Source organism: Nothobranchius furzeri, chromosome 11 (genome assembly GCF_043380555.1).
Source record: "Nothobranchius furzeri strain GRZ-AD chromosome 11, NfurGRZ-RIMD1, whole genome shotgun sequence".
Lineage (NCBI taxonomy): Eukaryota > Metazoa > Chordata > Actinopteri > Cyprinodontiformes > Nothobranchiidae > Nothobranchius > Nothobranchius furzeri.
Genome location: NC_091751.1, coordinates 10,721,987 through 10,742,720, shown reverse-complemented (window position 1 = coordinate 10,742,720; position 20,734 = coordinate 10,721,987).

Below are 20,734 nucleotides of genomic sequence, written 5' to 3'. Positions count from 1 at the left end.
CTTGGGCCTCTCTCCTGGAGGCGCTCAGTCAGACCCAGTGTTGACATGTGGCAAGACGCTCCTTGGGGCGCGTCTTGCCTTGGCCTCTCTCCTGGAGGCGCCCTGTCAGACCGAGTGCTGACATCTGGCAAGACGCTCCCCGGGGCGCGTCTTGCTGGGGCTTCTCTCATGGAGGCACTCAGTCAGACCCAGTGTTGACATGTGGCAAGACGCTCCTCAGGGCGCGTCTTGCTTGGGCCTCTCTCCTGGGGAGGCGATCAGTCAGACCCAGTGTTGACATGTGTCAAGACGCTCCTCGGGCGTTTCTTGCTTGGGCCTCTCTCCCGGAGGCGCTCAGTCAGACCCAGTGTTGACATGTGACAAGACGCTCCTCGGGGCGCGTCTTGCTTGGGCCTCTCTCCTGGAGGTGCTCAGTCAGACCCAGAGGTAACATGTGGCAAGACGCTCCTCGGGGCGCGTCTTGCTTGGGCCTCTCTCCTGGAGGCGCTCAGTCAGACCCATTGTTGACATGTGGCAAGACGCTCCTCGGGGCACGTCTTGCTTGGGCCTCTCTCCTTGAGGCCCTCTGTCAGACCCAGTGTTGACATGTGGCAAAACGCTCCTCCGGGCGCTTCTTGCTTGGGCTTCTCTCCTGGAGGCCCTCAGTCAGACCCTTCGTTGACATGTGGCAAGACGCTCCTCGGGGCGGGTCTTGCTTGGCCCTCTCTCCGGGAGGCGCTCAGTCAGACTGAGTGCTGACATCTGGCAAGACGCTCCTCGGGGCGCATCTTGCTTGGGCTTCTCTCCTGGAGGCCCTCACTCAGACCCATTGTTGACATGTGGCAAGACGCTCCTCCGGGCGTATCTTGCTTGGGCCTCTCTCCTGGAGGCGCTCAGTCAGACCGAGTGCTGACATGTGGCAAGACGCTCCTCGGGGCACGTCTTGCTGGGGCCTCTCTCCTGGAGGCGCTCAGTCAGACCGAGTGCTGACATGTGGCAAGACGCTCCTCGGGCGTTTCTTGCTTGGGCCTCTCTCCTGGAGGCGCTCAGTCAGACCCAGTGGTGACATGTGGCAAGACGCTCCTCGGGGCACGTCTTGCTTGGGCCTCTCTCCTGGAGGCGCTCAGTCAGACCGAGTGCTGACATGTGGCAAGACGCTCCTCGGGGCGCATCTTGCTTGGGCTTTTCTCCTGGAGGCTCTCAGTCAGACCCATTGTTGTCATGTGGCAAGACGCTCCTCGGGGCGCGTCTTGCTTGGGCCTCTCTCCTGGAGGCGCTCAGTCAGACTGAGTGCTGACATGTGGCAAGACGCTCCTCGGGGCCCGTCTTGCTTGGGCCTCTCTCCTGGAGGCGCTCAGTCAGACCGAGTGCTGACATGTGGCAAGACGCTCCTCGGGGCGCATCCTGCTTGGGCTTCTCTCCTGGAGGCTCTCAGTCAGACCCATTGTTGTCATGTGACAAGACGCTCCTCGGGGCGCGTCTTGCTTGGGCCTCTCTCCTGGAGGCGCTCAGTCAGACCCAGTGTTGACATGTGGCAAGACGCTCCTCCGGGCGCGTCTTGCTTGGGCCTCTCACCTGGAGGCGTTCAGTCAGACCCAGTGTTGACATGTGGCAAGACGCTCCTCGGGGCGCGTCTTGCTTGGGCCTCTCTCCTGGGGAGGCGATCAGTCAGACCCAGTGTTGACATGTGTCAAGACGCTCCTCGGGCGTTTCTTGCTTGGGCCTCTATCCTGGAGGCGCTCAGTCAGACCCAGTGTTGACATGTGGCAAGACGCTCCTCGGGGCGCGTCTTGCTTGGGCCTCTCTCCTGGAGGCGCTCAGTCAGACCTAGTGCTGACATGTGGCAAGACGCGCCTCGGGGCGCTTCTTGCTTGGGCTTCTCTCCTGGAGGCCCTCAGTCAGACCCTTCGTTGACATGTGGCAAGACGCTCCTCGGGGCGCGTCTTGCTTGGCCCTCTCTCCTGGAGGCGCTCAGTCAGACTGAGTGCTGACATGTGGCAAGACGCTCCTCGGGGCGCATCTTGCTTGGGCTTCTCTCCTGGAGGCCCTCACTCAGACCCATTGTTGACATGTGGCAAGACGCTCCTCCGGGCGCATCTTGCTTGGGCCTCTCTCCTGGAGGCGCTCAGTCAGACCGAGTGCTGACATGTGGCAAGACGCTCCTCGGGGCACGTCTTGCTGGGGCTTCTCTCCTGGAGGCGCTCAGTCAGACCCAGTGTTGACATGTGACAAGACGCTCCTCGGGGCGCGTCTTTCTTGGGCCTCTCTCCTGGAGGCGCTCAGTAAGACCCAGAGGTGATATGTGGCAAGACACTCCTCGGGGCGCGTCTTGCTTGGGCCTCTCTCCTGGAGGCCCTCTGTCAAACCCAGTGTTGACATGTGGCAAGATGCTCCTCGGGGCGCATCTTGCTTGGGCCTCTCTCCTGGAGGCGCTCAGTCATACCGAGTGCTGACATGTGGCAAGACGCTCCTCGGGGCACGTCTTGCTGGGGCTTCTCTCCTGGAGGCGCTCAGTCAGACCCAGTGTTGACATGTGACAAGACGCTCCTCGGGGCACGTCTTGCTTGGGCCTCTCTCCTGGAGGCGCTCAGTCAGACCCAGTGTTGACATGTGGCAAGACACTCCTCGGGGCGCATCTTGCTTGGGCCTCTCTCATGGAGGCCCTCTGTCAGACCCAGTGTTGACATGTGTCAAGACGCTCCTTGAGGCACTTCTTGCTTTGGCCTCTCTCCTGAAGGCGCCAGTCAGACCGAGTGCTGACATGTGGCAAGAAGCTCCTCGGGGCGCGTCTTCCTTGGGCTTCTCTCCTGGAGGCCCTCAGTCAGACCCATTGTTGACATGTGGCAAGACGCTCCTCGGGGCGCGTATTGCTTGGGCCTCTCTCCTGGATGCCCTCTGTCAGACCCAGTGTTGACATGTGGCAAGAATCTCCTCGGGGCGCGTCTTGCTTGGGCTTCTCACATGGAGGCCCTCAGTCAGACCCAGTGTTTACATGTGACAAGACGCTCCTCGGGACACGTCTTGCTTGGGCCTCTCTCCTGGAGGCGCTCAGTCAGACCGAGTAGTGACATGTGACAAGACGCTCCTCGGGGCGCGTCTTGCTGGGGCTTCTCTCATGGAGGCACTCAGTCAGACCCAGTGTTTACATGTGGCAAGACGCTCCTCGGGGCGCGTCTTGCTTGGGCCTCTCTCCTGGAGGCGCTCAGTCAGACCCAGTGTTGACATGTGTCAAGACGCTCCTCGGGCGTTTCTTGCTTGGGCCTCTCTCCTGGAGGCGCTCAGTCAGACCCAGTGGTGACACATGGCAAGACGCTCCTCGGGGCGCGTCTTGCTTGGGCCTGTCTCCTGGAGGAGCTCATTCAGACCCAGTGGTGACACGTGGCAAGACGCTCCTCGGGGCGCATCTTGCTTGGGCCTCTCTCCTGGAGGCGCTAAGTCAGACCCAGTGTTGACACGTGGCAAGACGCTCCTCGGGGCGCTTCTTGCTTGGGCCTCTCTCCTGGAGGCGCTCAGTCAGACCCAGTGTTGACATGTGGCAAGACACTCCTCGGGGCGCGTCTTGCTTGGGCCTCTCTCATGGAGGCCCTCTGTCAGACCCAGTGTTGACATGTGTCAAGACGCTCCTCGGGGTGTGTCTTGCTTTGGCCTCTCTCCTAGAGGCGCTCAGTCAGACCGAGTGCTGACATGTGGCAAGAAGCTCCTCGGGGTGTGTCTTGCTTGGGCTTCTCTCCTGGAGGCCCTCAGTCAGACCCATTGTTGACATGTGGCAAGACGCTCCTCGGGGCGCGTCTTGCTTGGGCCTCTCTCCAGAAGGCCCTCAATCAGACCCAGTGTTGACACGTGTCAAGACGCTCCCCGGGGCGCTTCTTGCTTGGGCCTCTCTCCTGGAGGCGCTCAGTCAGACCCAGTGGTGACATGTGGCAAGACGCTCCTCGGGGCGCGTATTGCTTGGGCCTCTCTCCTGGATGCCCTCTGTCAGACCCAGTGTTGACATGTGGCAAGACGCTCCTCGGGGCGCGTTTTGCTTGGGCCTCTCTCCAGAAGGCCCTCAATCAGACCCAGTGTTGACACGTGGCAAGACGCTCCTCGGGGCGCTTCTTGCTTGGGCCTCTCTCCTGGAGGAGCTCATTCAGACCCAGTGGTGACACGTGGCAAGACGCTCCTCGGGGCGCATCTTGCTTGGGCCTCTCTCCTGGAGGCGCTAAGTCAGACCCAGTGTTGACACGTGGCAAGACGCTCCTCGGGGCGCTTCTTGCTTGGGCCTCTCTCCTGGAGGCGCTCAGTCAGACCCAGTGTTGACATGTGGCAAGACACTCCTCGGGGCGCGTCTTGCTTGGGCCTCTCTCATGGAGGCCCTCTGTCAGACCCAGTGTTGACATGTGTCAAGACGCTCCTCGGGGCGCGTCTTGCTTTGGCCTCTCTCCTGGAGGTGCTCAGTCAGACCGAGTGCTGACATGTGGCAAGAAGCTCCTCGGGGCGTGTCTTGCTTGGGCCTCTCTCCTGGAGGCCCTCAGTCAGACCCATTGTTGACATGTGGCAAGACGCTCCTCGGGGCGCGTCTTGCTTGGGCCTCTCTCCAGAAGGCCCTCAATCAGACCCAGTGTTGACACGTGGCAAGACGCTCCTCGGGGCGCTTCTTGCTTGGGCCTCTCTCCTGGAGGCGCTCAGTCAGACCCAGTGGTGACATGTGGCAAGACGCTCCTCGGGGCGCGTATTGCTTGGGCCTCTCTCCTGGATGCCCTCTGTCAGACCCAGTGTTGACATGTGGCAAGACGCTCCTCGGGGCGCGTTTTGCTTGGGCCTCTCTCCAGAAGGCCCTCAATCAGACCCAGTGTTGACACGTGGCAAGACGCTCCTCGGGGCGCTTCTTGCTTGGGCCTCTCTCCTGGAGGCGCTCAGTCAGACCCAGTGGTGACATGTGGCAAGACGCTCCTCGGGACACGTCTTGCTTGGGCCTCTCTCCTGGAGGCGCTCAGTCAGACCGAGTAGTGACATGTGACAAGACGCTCCTCGGGGCGCGTCTTGCTGGGGCTTCTCTCATGGAGGCACTCAGTCAGACCCAGTGTTGACATGTGTCAAGACGCTCCTCGGGCGTTTCTTGCTAGGGCCTCTCTCCCGGAGGCGCTCAGTCAGACCCAGTGTTGACATGTGACAAGACGCTCCTCGGGGCGCGTCTTGCTTGGGCCTCTCTCCTGGAGGTGCTCAGTCAGACCCAGAGGTGACATGTGGCAAGACGCTCCTCGGGGCGCGTCTGGCTTGGGCTTCTCTCCTGGAGGCCCTCAGTCAGACCCAGTGTTGACATGTGGCAAGACGCTCCTCGGGGCGCGTCTTGCTTGGGCCTCTCTCCTGGAGGTTCTCAGTCACACCCAGTGTTGACATGTGGCAAGATGCTCCTCGGGGCGCGTCTTGCTTGGGCATCTCTCCTGGAGGCGCTCAGTCAGACCCAGTGTTCACATGTGGCAAGACGCTCCTCGGGGCGCTTCTTGCTTGGGCCTCTCTCCTGGAGGCTCTCAGTCAGACCCATTGTTGCAATGTGCCTCATTGCGACCCGAGAGGCGTATGTGATCCTTTGCAAATCGACAACACCACAGCGGTCGAGTGCGAAGTCACGGGCGGCGGCGTGTTGTCCTTACTGTGACCCATACAATGTGACAGTCCGTGTCACGGACCGGTGTGTTACGACCCGACTAACGAAACATACCAGGTGATAACATTGCATCTGCCCATTACAGCGGAGCGAGCGTTTCGCCACACTCCCAAACCAAGGTTAATATTTGTAGCGCACGCCCTTCTCGGACCTCGGTGCACGCGAAACACTGGCGTACACTCACAACATCACGCTCGAGACAGCTCAAGCGTTACGCGAAACAAAGGACGTGTTCAAATCCATAGAGAATATACGGTCTTTAGCGTATGCGTATATAAAGAAGGTCGATGACATTTACAGACCCGGCGGCGTGGGCACCACAGTAGAACAACAAGATGCTCTCAAGCGCACACAGATACTGGCCGCATTATCACTCGCGATGTCTATCCTGACATGCCCGTTTCTGATTTCTATGTATATCAAATTATGACAAGAGCTACGGTGGTTACGATTACACTCTGACCACGTGCCTTAGTTTCTGCTAGTGACCTATAAATACATTTGACCACTTGCTCTCACTGCCATTAAAGCGGCTGTACCCACACGTACAACACCCAAGAAAAAAAATGATCTCGCTGTCTGTACTGGGTGTACTCTCAGTAGTCGCAGTTGCTCAGGCCATGGTGGTACGCTCACATAACGCCTCTGAGATATGTCCCATCACACCACCTCCTAGACTACTCGCGAAGGAGTATTCAACACCCCCTTTGTACGAAGACAACCATTATAACGAGCACAGCACAACGCTTGCCGCACGCGAAGACAACATGCAGGAGACAACGCTACCACCTGTCGTGAGAACAACGGATTCGAGTGACAACGATCGCGCCTATGACGAGCACATTACAACACCCTCTGTGCACGAAGACCAGGTGCAGGAGACAACGCTACCACCTGTCGTGAGAAACAAGAGTTTGGTTAACAATGATCATCGTCGTGTCCCATTGTAAACGGGCGCGCCATCGCACACATCGTACATGTGTGTTAACCCACCTGTATGCGACAGACTTTGTGTGTTGCATGACATCGAGATGTATTGACGTCTGTGTCAATACAGGACTCTCTATAATCCGGGAGCTGGACGCTAACGACCCGTGCATGTGCCACACAAAAGGTAACTCGACTAACTACAAAACGCATATTGTGATGTAGAAAGTTGGCTCGACTGTTTGAATCAGCTGCAGCTGCGGTTTACTCACGATGTGAATTGCACGCTTGTTAGAAGTACATTCGGAGCACTTAAAAAATACATCACTCTCATCGAGTTCCGTCTCAGCGTTCACCGGCTGATGGGCAAGAGCGTGACATGGGATCGCCAGGAACTTACTTAAGGACTATCATCTCATTTGGCATTTACTCACGGACCCAAGAAACCAGTTCCGAAAAATGGTCGAGAATTATAACTTGTCTAATAGCAACTGGAAGATATGTTGCGTCATAAGCCTCTGATGGTTCACAAGGTGCACGGTCCACTCGAAATCCTAATGCTGTATTTGTAGTACATACACTAAGTCTTCTCTGTTGATGTCAGACTAGAGTTTTATTAGAGTTTTACTTTGCAACAATGGGATTCGAGCAATTGATGTGTATATTTTTAATAGTGCACAATGCTACTATTCCTAGGCTGAATGTATGGCATGGCTCTTATGTATCATTATGTATCGTTTCCATTAAGTACTAATTTAAATAAAGTCCCTCTGTCCTCAGTGCTAGGTTGTGGGTTTAATACACATTATTATGATCAACCTGTTGAATAGTATAATAACAATATTCCTGTAAAAGTCATTTAGTAATGAACAACCTCAGTTCTGTGAAGGAACATCATGTCTCTGATGTGTACACTGCAGGCCTGACCGGGGTTTGCACGCAAGGGCCTGTGTGTGTGTGTGTGTGTGTGTGTGTGTGTGTGTGTGTGTGTGTGTGTGTGTGTGTGTGTGTTTGTGTGTGTGTGTGTGTGTGTGTGTGTGTGTGTGTGTGAAACAAATAAAGATAAAAATAGCTAGTGCGGCCAGGAGCGGTCGTGCAGGGTAGAGGCTGCGCGAAAACGCCTCTAAAACAAGCGCGTGCCCACGCCCGATCCGTGGAAGCACGTAGAACTAGCAAACAGACTAGCAGAAATCAACGATCGCACACGGGTCATTGAGTGTGTACAGGGTTCGTCTGCGTGTGTGGCATTGGACAATCTAGCGGCAACCGAGTGGCCTGAAGGCGGAACCGGCCAACCCGTCGCCCTCACCATCGTTGCGCTTCGAGATGAACTATTGCTAAAGATGATCGTCTTCGTCAACCACGGCGCTACCAGGGTTACCACGACATGCGCCTTAAAAGCGTTCTCGTTTGGGTCAGCGCCACCAAAATTGAATTGGCAAGTCAGCGGATATTACACAACTCGTAACGAAGACCCTCTCCGCGACCTCGCGGCCAGTGTGCGCAGTGTACAGCAAATGACAAACGATGTTGCGAGCGATATATCGGAAAAACTTTGCACTGACGCAACGGTCGCCACTGCAGGTTGTGTGAGTCTCGCGCAAAGTGCCATATCAAACGTGCGCAAGCTAGTGACAAGCAACTTCACCAGATCCGTAGATTCTGCATACGCTCGGATACGAATGAAAGTATCGAGAGATAACACCGACACGAGTTGCGCGACGGCGCTGGCTGCAGTCGCTACAACACTGGATTTATTAATCAACGTAATTGTGAACGTAACGGCGTTTCGAGTGTGCACCAGAATCTACAACCAGTACTACAGAAAACTGGCATGAGGGTCACGGTCTAACGTTATGTTGGTGTCTCGCATCGACCGTCGACGGCCGTTTGCCAGCGGCTAAAAATGGCACAGTTGACGAAATGGAAACGCCGACCGTCGATAGCGCATTCTCACAAGTTCCAACCGCACCATCTCAGGAGACAGACCACAGAGTCATATTAGCGGAGGGTAGATAGAAAATGCGCAAACCGCCGCAACCGCCCATATACATACTATACGAGTTCAACATAGAGTGGAGTAAGAAGTTACTACCGATTGTATTTCCAACGTGCAAGCAGCTGGTGTGTGACGCTTTACTTGAGTATCACAGAGGTTGCGATGTCCTGTGTTCCACGAGTGCATGGAAACAAGTGAACGAACTTCTACGGACCGTACTGTTGGGGTATGAGCGAGCTGTAAAATCAATACACGCTAGACACGCGGACTTTGCCGCGTTACTGGACACGCATATCGCCACAACAAAACCGGGTCAAGTGTTCGGGGCGTCACCGCGCTCGACTATACACGTCTTGGCCTACCACGAGTACATGAGCCCACAGATCCTAAGCGAGGTCGAAGCCGTTGTGTCTACCCAACGCAAATTCAGCACTGCCGTGCGCGCTAAGACAAGTCCCTCTAGACTGCTGGAAACTTTGGAAGCGTGGAAGGCTGGCGTGTACGTGCTTTCTACACATCTCAACGGTATGATCGCGATACTCTCGGCTGCACAACAACTAATGGTCATGTGTTCGGAAGGTCTGACATGACCGGTTGTCAATCGACGTCGAGCGTGCACTCACACACGGATATCCTGGCGTACAGTAAAGCGACAGCGACCTCTACGCTCACGTTGATCGCCGATTTTTCGAAGGGCAATCGAGTGTGTTGGCTGACGAAAGCTATGGTGACCGACGGTCGCGTCGACTACAATGTGCCTCATTGCGACTGGAGAGGCGTATGTGATCCTTTTCAAATCGACAACACCACCGCGGTCGAGTGCGAAGTCACGGTCTGTGGTGTGTTGTCCTTACTGTGCCCCATACAATGTGACGGTCCGTGTCACGGACCGGTGTGTTACGACCCGACTAACGAAACGTACCAGGTGATAACATTGCATCCGCCCATTATAGCGGAGCGAGCATTTCGCCACACTCCCAAACCAAGTTTAATAGTTGTATCGCACGCCCTTTCGGACCTCGGTGCACGCGAAACACTGGCGTACACTCACAACATCACGCTCGAGAAAGCTCAAGCGTTACGCGAAACAAAGGACGTGTTCAAATCCATAGAGAATATACGGTCTTTAGCGTATGCGTATATAAAGAAGGTCGATGACTTTTGCAGACCCGGCGGCGTGGGCACCACAGTAGAACAACAAGGTGCTCTCAAGCGCACACAGAAACTGGCCGCATTATCACTCGCGATGTCTATCCTGACATGCCCGTTTCTGATTTCTATGTATATTAAATTATGACAAGAGCTACTTTAGGTGGTTACGATTGCACTCTGACCACGTGCCTTAGTTTCTGCTAGTGACCTATAAATACATTTGCCCACTTGCTCTCGCTGCCATTAAAGCGGCTGTACCCACACGTGCAACACCCAAGAAAAAAATGATCTCGCTGTCTGTACTGGGTGTACTCTCAGTAGTTGCAGTTGCTCAGGCAATGGTGGTACGCTCACATAACGCCTCTGAGATATGTCCCATCACACCACCTCCTAGACTACTCGCGAAGGAGTATTCAACACCCCCTTTGTACGAAGACAACCATTATATCGAGCACAGCACAACGCTTGCCGCACGCGAAGACAACATGCAGGAGACAACGCTACCACCTGTCGTGAGAACAACGGATTCGAGTGACAACGATCGCGACTATGACGAGCACATTACAACACCCTCTGTGCACGAAGACCAGGTGCAGGAGACAACGCTACCACCTGTCGTGAGAAACAAGAGTTTGGTTAACAATGATCATCGTCGTGTCCCATTGTAAACGGGCGCGCCATCGCACACATCGTACATGTGTGTTAACCCACCTGTATGCGACAGACTTTGTGTGTTGCATGACATCGAGATGTATTGACGTCTGTGTCAATACAGGACTCTCTATAATCCGGGAGCTGGACGCTAACGACCCGTGCATGTGCCACACAAAAGGTAACTCGACTAACTACAAAACGCATATTGTGATGTAGAAAGTTGGCTCGACTGTTTTAATCAGCTGCAGCTGCGGTTTACTCACGATGTGAATTGCACGCTTGTTAGAAGTACATTCGGAGCACTTAAAAAATACATCACTCTCATCGAGTTCCGTCTCAGCGTTCACCGGCTGATGGGCAAGAGCGTGACATGGGATCGCCAGGAACTTACTTAAGGACTATCATCTCATTTGGCATTTACTCACGGACCCAAGAAACCAGTTCCGAAAAATGGTCGAGAATTATAACTTGTCTAATAGCAACTGGAAGATATGTTGCGTCATAAGCCTCTGATGGTTCACAAGGTGCACGGTCCACTCGAAATCCTAATGCTGTATTTGTAGTACATACACTAAGTCTTCTCTGTTGATGTCAGACTAGAGTTTTATTAGAGTTTTACTTTGCAACAATGGGATTCGAGCAATTGATGTGTATATTTTTAATAGTGCACAATGCTACTATTCCTAGGCTGAATGTATGGCATGGCTCTTATGTATCATTATGTATCGTTTCCATTAAGTACTAATTTAAATAAAGTCCCTCTGTCCTCAGTGCTAGGTTGTGGGTTTAATACACATTATTATGATCAACCTGTTGAATAGTATAATAACAATATTCCTGTAAAAGTCATTTAGTAATGAACAACCTCAGTTCTGTGAAGGAACATCATGTCTCTGATGTGTACACTGCAGGCCTGACCGGGGTTTGCACGCAAGGGCCTGTGTGTGTGTGTGTGTGTGTGTGTGTGTGTGTGTGTGTGTGTGTGTGTGTGTGTGTGTTTGTGTGTGTGTGTGTGTGTGTGTGTGTGTGTGTGTGTGTGAAACAAATAAAGATAAAAATAGCTAGTGCGGCCAGGAGCGGTCGTGCAGGGTAGAGGCTGCGCGAAAACGCCTCTAAAACAAGCGCGTGCCCACGCCCGATCCGTGGAAGCACGTAGAACTAGCAAACAGACTAGCAGAAATCAACGATCGCACACGGGTCATTGAGTGTGTACAGGGTTCGTCTGCGTGTGTGGCATTGGACAATCTAGCGGCAACCGAGTGGCCTGAAGGCGGAACCGGCCAACCCGTCGCCCTCACCATCGTTGCGCTTCGAGATGAACTATTGCTAAAGATGATCGTCTTCGTCAACCACGGCGCTACCAGGGTTACCACGACATGCGCCTTAAAAGCGTTCTCGTTTGGGTCAGCGCCACCAAAATTGAATTGGCAAGTCAGCGGATATTACACAACTCGTAACGAAGACCCTCTCCGCGACCTCGCGGCCAGTGTGCGCAGTGTACAGCAAATGACAAACGATGTTGCGAGCGATATATCGGAAAAACTTTGCACTGACGCAACGGTCGCCACTGCAGGTTGTGTGAGTCTCGCGCAAAGTGCCATATCAAACGTGCGCAAGCTAGTGACAAGCAACTTCACCAGATCCGTAGATTCTGCATACGCTCGGATACGAATGAAAGTATCGAGAGATAACACCGACACGAGTTGCGCGACGGCGCTGGCTGCAGTCGCTACAACACTGGATTTATTAATCAACGTAATTGTGAACGTAACGGCGTTTCGAGTGTGCACCAGAATCTACAACCAGTACTACAGAAAACTGGCATGAGGGTCACGGTCTAACGTTATGTTGGTGTCTCGCATCGACCGTCGACGGCCGTTTGCCAGCGGCTAAAAATGGCACAGTTGACGAAATGGAAACGCCGACCGTCGATAGCGCATTCTCACAAGTTCCAACCGCACCATCTCAGGAGACAGACCACAGAGTCATATTAGCGGAGGGTAGATAGAAAATGCGCAAACCGCCGCAACCGCCCATATACATACTATACGAGTTCAACATAGAGTGGAGTAAGAAGTTACTACCGATTGTATTTCCAACGTGCAAGCAGCTGGTGTGTGACGCTTTACTTGAGTATCACAGAGGTTGCGATGTCCTGTGTTCCACGAGTGCATGGAAACAAGTGAACGAACTTCTACGGACCGTACTGTTGGGGTATGAGCGAGCTGTAAAATCAATACACGCTAGACACGCGGACTTTGCCGCGTTACTGGACACGCATATCGCCACAACAAAACCGGGTCAAGTGTTCGGGGCGTCACCGCGCTCGACTATACACGTCTTGGCCTACCACGAGTACATGAGCCCACAGATCCTAAGCGAGGTCGAAGCCGTTGTGTCTACCCAACGCAAATTCAGCACTGCCGTGCGCGCTAAGACAAGTCCCTCTAGACTGCTGGAAACTTTGGAAGCGTGGAAGGCTGGCGTGTACGTGCTTTCTACACATCTCAACGGTATGATCGCGATACTCTCGGCTGCACAACAACTAATGGTCATGTGTTCGGAAGGTCTGACATGACCGGTTGTCAATCGACGTCGAGCGTGCACTCACACACGGATATCCTGGCGTACAGTAAAGCGACAGCGACCTCTACGCTCACGTTGATCGCCGATTTTTCGAAGGGCAATCGAGTGTGTTGGCTGACGAAAGCTATGGTGACCGACGGTCGCGTCGACTACAATGTGCCTCATTGCGACTGGAGAGGCGTATGTGATCCTTTTCAAATCGACAACACCACCGCGGTCGAGTGCGAAGTCACGGTCTGTGGTGTGTTGTCCTTACTGTGCCCCATACAATGTGACGGTCCGTGTCACGGACCGGTGTGTTACGACCCGACTAACGAAACGTACCAGGTGATAACATTGCATCCGCCCATTATAGCGGAGCGAGCATTTCGCCACACTCCCAAACCAAGTTTAATAGTTGTATCGCACGCCCTTTCGGACCTCGGTGCACGCGAAACACTGGCGTACACTCACAACATCACGCTCGAGAAAGCTCAAGCGTTACGCGAAACAAAGGACGTGTTCAAATCCATAGAGAATATACGGTCTTTAGCGTATGCGTATATAAAGAAGGTCGATGACTTTTGCAGACCCGGCGGCGTGGGCACCACAGTAGAACAACAAGGTGCTCTCAAGCGCACACAGAAACTGGCCGCATTATCACTCGCGATGTCTATCCTGACATGCCCGTTTCTGATTTCTATGTATATTAAATTATGACAAGAGCTACTTTAGGTGGTTACGATTGCACTCTGACCACGTGCCTTAGTTTCTGCTAGTGACCTATAAATACATTTGCCCACTTGCTCTCGCTGCCATTAAAGCGGCTGTACCCACACGTGCAACACCCAAGAAAAAAATGATCTCGCTGTCTGTACTGGGTGTACTCTCAGTAGTTGCAGTTGCTCAGGCAATGGTGGTACGCTCACATAACGCCTCTGAGATATGTCCCATCACACCACCTCCTAGACTACTCGCGAAGGAGTATTCAACACCCCCTTTGTACGAAGACAACCATTATATCGAGCACAGCACAACGCTTGCCGCACGCGAAGACAACATGCAGGAGACAACGCTACCACCTGTCGTGAGAACAACGGATTCGAGTGACAACGATCGCGACTATGACGAGCACATTACAACACCCTCTGTGCACGAAGACCAGGTGCAGGAGACAACGCTACCACCTGTCGTGAGAAACAAGAGTTTGGTTAACAATGATCATCGTCGTGTCCCATTGTAAACGGGCGCGCCATCGCACACATCGTACATGTGTGTTAACCCACCTGTATGCGACAGACTTTGAGTGTTGCATGACATCGAGATGTATTGACGTCTGTGTCAATACAGGACTCTCTATAAGCCGGGAGCTGGACGCTAACGACCCGTGCATGCGCCACACAAAAGGTATCGTACATGTGTTAACCCACCTGTATGCGACAGACTTTGTGTGTTGCATGACATCGAGATGTATTGACGCCTGTGTCAATACAGGACTCTATATGCTGGGAGCTGGACGCTGACGACCCGTGCATGCGCCACACAAAAGGTAACTCGACTAACTACAAAACGCATATTGTGATGTAGAAAGTTGGCTCGACTGTTTGAATCAGCTGCAGCTGCGGTTTACTCACGAAGTGAATCGCACGCTTGTTAGAAGTACATTCGGAGCACTTAAAAAATACATCGCTCTCATCGAGTTCCGTCTCAGTGTTCACCAGCTGATGGGCAAGAGCGTGACATGGGATCGCCAGGAACTTACTTAAGGACTATCATCTCATTTGGCATTTACTCACGGACCCAAGAAACCAGTTCCGAAAAATGGTCGAGAATTATAACTTGTCTAATAGCAACTGGAAGATATGTTGCATCATAAGCCTCTGATGGTTCACAAGGTGCACGGTCCACTCGAAATCCTAATGCTGTATTTGTAGTACATACACTAAGTCTTCTCTGTTGATGTCAGACTAGAGTTTTATTAGAGTTTTACTTTGCAACAATGGGATTCGAGCAATTGATGTGTATATTTTTAATAGTGCACAATGCTACTATTCCTAGGCTGAATGTATGACATGGCTCTTATGTATCATTATGTATCGTTTCCATTAAGTACTAATTTAAATAAAGTCCCTCTGTCCTCAGTGCTAGGTTGTGGGTTTAATACACATTATTATGATCAACCTGTTGAATAGTATAATAACAATATTCCTGTAAAAGTCATTTAGTAATGAACAACCTCAGTTCTTTGAAAGAACATCATGTCTCTGATGTGTACACTGCAGGCCTGACCGGGGTTTGCACGCAAGGGCCTGTGTGTGTGTGTGTGTGTGTGTGTGTGTGTGTGTGTGTGTGTGTGTGTTTGTGTGTGTGTGAGAGTGTGTGTGTGTGTGTGAAACAAATAAAGATAAATATAGCTAGTGCGGCCACGAGCGGTCGTGCAGGGTAGAGGCTGCGTGAAAACGCCTCTAAAACAAGCGCGTGCCCACGCCCGATCCGTGGAAGCACGTAGAACTAGCAAACATACTAGCAGAAATCAACGATCGCACACGGGTCATTGAGTGTGTACAGGGTTTGTCTGCGTGTGTGGCATTGGGCAATCTAGCGGCAACCGAGTGGCCTGAAGGCGGAACCGGCCAACCCGTCGCCCTCACCATCGTTGCGCTTCGAGATGAACTATTGCTAAAGATGATCCTCCTCGTCAACCACGGCGCTACCAGAGTTACCACGACATGCGCCTTAAAAGCGTTCTCGTTTGGGTCATCGCCACCAGAATTGAATCGGCAAGTCAGCGGATATTTTACAACTCGTAACGAAAACCCTCTCCGCGACCTCGCGGCCAGTGTGCGCAGTGTACAGCAAATGACAAACGATGTTGCGAGCGATATATCGGAAAAACTTTGCACTGACGCGACGGTCGCCACTGCAGGTTGTGTGAGTCTCGCGCAAAGTGCCATATCAAACGTGCACAAGCTAGTGACAAGCAACTTCACCAGATCCGTAGATTCTGCATACGCTCGGATACGAATGAAAGTATCGAGAGATAACACCGACACGAGTTGAACGACGGCGCTGGCTGCAGTCGCTACAACACTGGATTTATTAATCAACGTAATTGTGATCGTAATGGCGTTTCGAGTGTGCACAAGAAACTACAACCAGTACTACAGAAAACTGGCATGAGGGTCGCGGTCTAACGTTATGTTGGTGTCTCGCATCGACCGTCGTCGGCCGTTTGCCAGCGGCTGAAAATGGCACAGTTGACGAAATGGAAACGCCAACCGTCGATAGTGCACTCTCGCAAGTTCCAACCGCACCATCTCAGGAGACAGACCACAGAGTCATATTAGCGGAGGGTGGATAGAAAATGAGCAAACCGCCGCAACCGCCCAATTACATACTATACGAGTTCAACATAGAGTGGAGTAAGAAGTTACTACCGATTGTATTTCCAACGTGCAAGCAGCTGGTGTGTGACGCTTTACTTGAGTATCACAGAGGTTGCGATGTCCTGTGTTCCACGAGTGCATGGAAACAAGTGAACGAACTTCTACGGACCGTACTGTTGGGGTATGAGTGAGCTGTAAAATCAATACACGCTAGACATGCGGACTTTGCCGTGTTACTGGACACGCATATCGCCACAACAAAACCGGGTCAAGTGTTCGGGGCGTCACCGCGCTCGACTATACACGTCTTGGCCTACCACGAGTACATCAGCCCACAGATCCTAAGCGAGGTCGAAGCTGTTGTGTCAACCAAACGCAAATTCAGCACAGCCGTGTGCGCTAAGACAAGTCCCTCTAGACTGCTGGAAACTTTGGAAACGTGGAAGGCTGGCGTGTAGGCGCTTTCTACACATCTCAACGGTATGATCGCGATACTCTCGGCCGCACAACAACTAATGGTCATGTGTTCGGAAGGTCTGATCAGGTCTGACATGACCGGTTGTCAATCGACGTCGAGCGTGCACTCACACACGGATATCATGGCGGACAGTAAAGCGACGGCGACCTCTACGCTCACGTTGAACGCCGATGTTTCGAAGGGCAATCGAGTGTGTTGGCTGACGAAAGCTATGGTGACCGACGGTCGCGTCGACTACAATGTGCCTCATTGCGACTGGAGAGGCGTATGTGATCCTTTGCAAATCGACAACACCACCGCCGTCGAGTGCGAAGTCACGGTCGGCGGCGTGTTGTCCTTACTGTGCCCCATACAATGTGACGGTCCGTGTGACGGACCGGTGTGTTACGACCCGACTAACGAAATGTATCAGGTGATAACATTGCATCCGCCCATTACAGCGGAGCGAGCGTTTCGCCACACTCCCAAACCAAGGTTAATAGTTGTAGCGCACGCCCTTTCGGATCTCGGTGCACGCGAAACACTGGCGTACACTCACAACATCACGCTCGAGACAGCTCAAGCCTTACGCGAAACAAAGGACGTGTTCAAATCCAAAGAGAATATACAGTCTTTAGCGTATGTGTATATAAAGAAGGTCGATGACATTTACAGACCCGGCGGCGTGGGCACCACAGTAGAACAACAAGGTGCTCTCAAGCGCACACAGATACTGGCTGCATTATCACTCGTGATGTCTATCCTGACATGCCCGTTTCTGATTTCTATGTATATTAAATTAAGACAAGAGCTACGGTGGTTACGATTACAGTCTGACCACGTGCCTTAGTTTCTGCTAGTGACCTATAAATACATATACCCACTTGCTCTCACTGCCATTAAAGCGGCTGTACCCACACGTACAACACCCAAGAAAAAAAATGATCTCGCTGTCTGTACTGGGTGTACTCTCAGTAGTCGCAGTTACTCAGGCCATGGTGATACGCTCACATAACGCCTCTGAGATACGTCCCATCACACCACCTCCTAGACTACTCGCGAAGGAGTATTCAACACCCCCTTTGTACGAAGACAACCATTATAACGAGCACAGCACAACGCTTGCCGCACGCGAAGACATCATACAGGAGACAACGCTACCACCTGTCATGAGAACAACGGATTCGAGTGACAATGATCGCGACTATGACGAGCACATTACAACACCCTCTGTGCACGAAGACCAGGTGCAGGAGACAACGCTACCACCTGTCGTGAGAAACAAGAGTTTGGTTAACAATGATCATCAACGTGTCCCATTGTAAACGGGCGCGCCATCGCACACATCGTACATGTGTGTTAACCCACCTGTATGCGACAGACTTTGTGTGTTGCATGACATCGAGATGTATTGATGTCTGTGTCAATACAGGACTCTCTAAGCTGGGAGCTGGACGCTAACAACCCGTGCATGCGCCACACAAAAGAAAACTCGACTAACTACAAAACGCATATTGTGATGTAGAAAGTTGGCTCGACTGTTTGAATCAGCTGCAGCTGCGGTTTACTCACGAAGTGAATCGCACGCTTGTTAGAAGTACATTCGGAGCACTTAAAAAATACATCGCTCTCATCGAGTTCCGTCTCAGCGTTCACCGGCTGATGGGCAAGAGCGTGACATGGGATCGCCAGGAACTTACTTAAGGACTATCATCTCATTTGGCATTTACTCACGGACCCAAGAAACCAGTTCCGAAAAATGGTTGAGAATTCTAACTTGTCTAATAGCAACTGGAAGATATGTTGCGTCATAAGCCTCTGATGGTTCACAAGGTGCACGGTCCACTCGAAATCCTAATGCTGTATTTGTAGTACATACACTAAGTCTTCTCTGTTGATGTCAGACTAGAGTTTTATTAGAGTTTTACTTTGCAACAATGGGATTCGAGCAATTGATGTGTATATTTTTAATAGTGCACAATGCTACTATTCCTAGGCTGAATGTATGACATGGCTCTTATGTATCATTATGTGTCGTTTCCATTAAGTACTAATTTAAATAAAGTCCCTCTGTCCTCAGTGCTAGGTTGTGGGTTTAATACACATTATTATGAAAAACCTGTTGAATAGTATAATAACAATATTCCTGTAAAAGTAATTTAGTAATGAACAACCTCAGTTCTGTGAAAGAACATCATGTCTGTGATCTGTACACTGCAGGCCTGACCGGGGTTTGCACGCAAGGGCCTGTGTGTGTGTGTGTGTGTGTGTGTGTGTGTGTGTGTGTGTGTGTGTGTGTGTGTGTGTGTGTGTGTGTGTGTGTGTGTGTGTGTGTGTGTGTGTGTGTGTGTGTGTGTGAAACAAATAAAGATAAATATAGCTAGTGCGGCCATGATCGGTCGTGCAGGGTAGAGGCTGCGCGAAAACGCCTCTAAAAAAAAGCGCATGCCCACGCCCGATCCGTGGAAGCACGTAGAACTAGCAAACGTACTAGCAGAAATCAACGATCGCACACGAGTCATTGAGTGTGTACATGGTTCGTCTGCGTGTGTGGCATTGGGCAATCTAGCGGCAACTGAGTGGCCTGAAGGCGGAACCGGCCAACCCGTCGCCCTCACCATCGTTGCGCTTCGAGATGAACTATTGCTAAAGATGATCAGCCTCATCAACCACGACACTACCAGAGTAGCTCGTAACGACGACCCTCTCCGCGACCTCGCGGCCAGTGTGCGCAGTGTACAGCAAATGACAAACGATGTTGCGAGCGATATATCGGAAAAACTTTGCACTGACACGACGGTCGCCACTGCAGGTTGTGTGAGTCTCGCGCAAAGTGCCATATCAAACGTGCGGAAGCTAGTGACAAGCAACTTCACCAGATCCGTAGATTCTGCATACGCTCGGATACAAATAAAAGTATCGAGAGATAACACCGACACGAGTTGCGCGACGGCGCTGGCTGCAGTCGCTACAACACTGGATTTATTAATCAACGTAATTGTGATCTTAATGGCGTATCGAGTGTGCACCAGAAACTACAACCAGTACTACAGAAAACTGGCATGAGGGTCACGGTCTAACGTTATGTTGGTGTCTCGCATCGACCGACGACGGCCGTTTGCCAGCGGCTGAAAATGGCACAGTTGACGAAATGGAAACGCCGACCGTCGATAGTGCACTCTCGCAAGTTCCAACCGCACCATCTCAGGAGACAGACCACAGAGTCATATTAGCGGAGGGTGGATAGAAAATGAGCAAACCGCCGCAACCGCCCAATTACATACTATACGAGTTCAACATAGAGTGGAGTAAGAAGTTACTACCGATTGTATTTCCAACGTGCAAGCAGCTGGTGTGTGACGCTTTACTTGAGTATCACAGAGGTTGCGATGTCCTGTGTTCCACGAGCGCATGGAAACAAGTGAACGAACTTCTACGGACCGTACTGTTGGGGTATGAGTGAGCTGTAAAATCAATACACGCTAGACATGCGGACTTTGCCGTGTTACTGGACACGCATATCGCCACAACAAAACCGGGTCAAGTGTTCGGGGCGTCACCGCGCTCGACTATACACGTCTTGGCCTACCACGAGTACATCAGCCCACAGATCCTAAGCGAGGTCGAAGCTGTTGTGTCAACCAAACGCAAATTCAGCACAGCCGTGTGCGCTAAGACAAGTCCCTCTAGACTGCTGGAAACTTTGGAAACGTGGAAGGCTGGCGTGTAGGCGCTTTCTACACATCTCAACGGTATGATCGCGATACTCTCGGCCGCACAACAACTAATGGTCATGTGTTCGGAAGGTCTGATCAGGTCTGACATGACCGGTTGTCAATCGACGTCGAGCGTGCACTCACACACGGATATCATGGCGGACAGTAAAGCGACGGCGACCTCTACGCTCACGTTGAACGCCGATGTTTCGAAGGGCAATCGAGTGTGTTGGCTGACGAAAGCTATGGTGA